Source organism: Benincasa hispida, chromosome 12 (genome assembly GCF_009727055.1).
Source record: "Benincasa hispida cultivar B227 chromosome 12, ASM972705v1, whole genome shotgun sequence".
NCBI lineage: Eukaryota > Viridiplantae > Streptophyta > Magnoliopsida > Cucurbitales > Cucurbitaceae > Benincasa > Benincasa hispida.
Genome location: NC_052360.1, coordinates 68,928,672 through 68,931,534, shown reverse-complemented (window position 1 = coordinate 68,931,534; position 2,863 = coordinate 68,928,672).

The window sequence follows — 2,863 nt, the reverse complement described above, 5'->3', positions numbered from 1 at the left end:
AGATACTTCCTTCTACAAACATGCTTTAAAATATCTCAGGAAGCTTACCCTAAAATCTCAGCTCAGAATTCCTCTTGGTTTGGCCGGAATCAAAAAATCTTCAAGACTTGCCAAAGCTTACCCGACAGATTGACCCTTCTATCTTTTTCTCAGCTTCCAGCCCGATGTCTTGAAGATTCTTCACTGTAAGCCCACCGTGAAAAGTAGACTCGCGGAGCTTTCAGGTGGCTTTGGAATCACTTTCAACGCACGAGTATACTGGGAGAACCTCTCATCCCAAGTTGATGTTATTTCCAGATTTCACTGTCCAACTGCGTTTCCTCTTGATGCTTTATAACCGAGGCATAGATTTGCTATCAACGCATAGGTTAATCAGCTTTCCCACTCTTCTTAATGTTCTTTGAGTTATGATCTGAAAAGAATTCATTGGTCTTATTTATAGGCATCCAAAAACTCTCCAAGGTCGACACCTTCTACCTTGCCGCATGTCCAAGTGTCTTTTTCCCACCCAATCAACGCATCCTTCAATCACCGAAATCTAAGGTGTCTTCTTCATCCTTAGCCAACAGAAAATACTTAATTTTGTATGTCTTCTTGTGCATCCACCTCATTTGCTTAAGGCTTAAGATTTCTTTCCAACAAGCCAGAGCCACATGTTAGGATGACGACCTTGTATGCGTTTATCCAAACTCATATGTGGTCATAGTTGTGAATTTTGGAGATGGAAGTTTATATCAACTTGGTATGGTTTTTTTTTTTTTTTTTTTTTTTGCTTTATGATAAGATAACAATGAACAAGAAAAAAAAGGCTATAAGGTTTTTAAAATTGGAAGTTGGTACAGATTTGAATTTCTTGTCCGGCCTCTTATCGTAATATTTTATCTATTAACATATTGTTAGATCTACAACAAAATCGTTTGTAGTTACCATATCTAACAAGAAACGAAAGAAGAATATCAGGAATAGACATATAGAGAAGTCAAAAAACCCATTTGAAATCAGAGAAACGAAGAGACATACAGAAAAACAAAAAAAAATACACGGAGGAATCAAAGCAGAGAACGAAGAGATTAAGAGAAATACAACCCATTCCAGCTGGAGAAATGAAGAGACATACAACCCATTCTAGCTAGAGGTGAATGAAAGACCAGAGAACAAAGAGGCCGGACACCATCCATCGACGCATGCGTCCATTCAATCTTACCTTGTGCATCTAATCGGTGTAACTTAGTCACATATGCTAGATGCTCGCAAAGCTCATCTTTGCCCGCATATCCTTCTCTTTCGCATGGCTTACCTTTGCTGTATGGGCTCAACTAGGATAATGACCAACACTCTTTCAACGCATACTACTAGCTTGTTCTATGCGCCGACATGCCTTCGGATGTCCAGCGCATAGCATATGTCCAACGCATAGCACATCACCAATGCATATTGTCTCCACAGACCATTGCGTAGTACTACCGCATCCATCGCATCCATCGTGTAGCACTGCTGCCGCATAGCATCACTGCATGCCCTCGCGCCGCATGCCCTCACACTGCATCACCGCATTTCCTTCAGCCGCATGCCTTTGGCTGTATACACGTATACCATCATGTCCAACGTCCAGCGCCCTTGGAAGCGCAACTTGAGGCCGCCACATGCGTTGTTCTAACCTCTTAAGACATTGGCTGCCGCATGCATTATTCTAACCTCTCAAGACATTGGTTGCCGCATGTGTTTCTCTTGGTCACACTTCGGCTTCCTTCAATGCCCCAAATAACCTCTAAATAAGCAAGGCCAATGCATAGACAACACTTAGTCAATTTTCTAGCTTCCAACGCATAGGTTATTGTAAAACCCGAACCCTAATTACTTTAAGTAAGAGTAAGTAATATGATGTCTTCTAATGATAAAGCTATGTTTTAGGAGGGATAGAGGATGGAAGCAAGAAGAAATAAGCTCTTGTGTAGCTAAGTGTAAACCCTGAATTCTAAGTTTCCTAAACAATCATGTTTAGCCAAAGGAATGATATATTAAATATCTAATAAGTTAAAAACCATGTTATTTATAAGAGTTGTTGAGAAAGGAAAAGAAAAACACAAAATAAGAAAGCTCACTTATTGGTTTGGCACGTGGTGGTTAATCCTTGAATTCGGGAGGCGGCAGGAAGATTAAAAGGAAGAGGAAATTTGAAAGCTTGGTTTCTGCAATCTACACGAGCAAATTTAGTAAAATTGATGCTATTTGAAAGCTAGGAGAATCTAGTTTCAAGGTTGTCTTGCCGAAGAAATATTTCAGGAGGAGAAGGACAAGAAGTGAAGAAAGTGCAGAGGAGGTAGAATCTCGAATTAATCAGAGCCTGAGGTGAAGATTGAAAGCTCTAGGCCAAACTAAAAGGAATTTTTGGCTGAAATTTAAGATAATAAAGATAACGCGATTCTAAACATGTTTGTAGAAGGAAGTTTCTTCAAAAGGGGTATGGATTTTGAGTTATGAATTTTTGAAGTTGTAACAGAGAATCTGTGCATAAGAAGACAGCAGCTTGAGAAGAACAAGCAAACAGCTCACCATGGAGAGTTATAGCAAGATATGGGAATGATGATCTCACTTATGAAGGAAATCTCACTGATTTTGTGATGAGAATCTCGCTCTAGAAGAAAATCTCGCTAGAAATTGGGCTGAATATCACTGGTAAGGTAAGTATCGCTAGGATGAAAGTCTGCAAAGAAAAGCCCGATCTCGCTCATGGGGATCTAGCTGATCTCGCTCATGAGGATCTCGCTAGTAAAGTTGTCTTTGATGATGAATGTTTTATTAGTAAATGAACTATTTGAGATATTTTGCTAAGAATTCTATGTAGTTAACTGGGAATTATGTC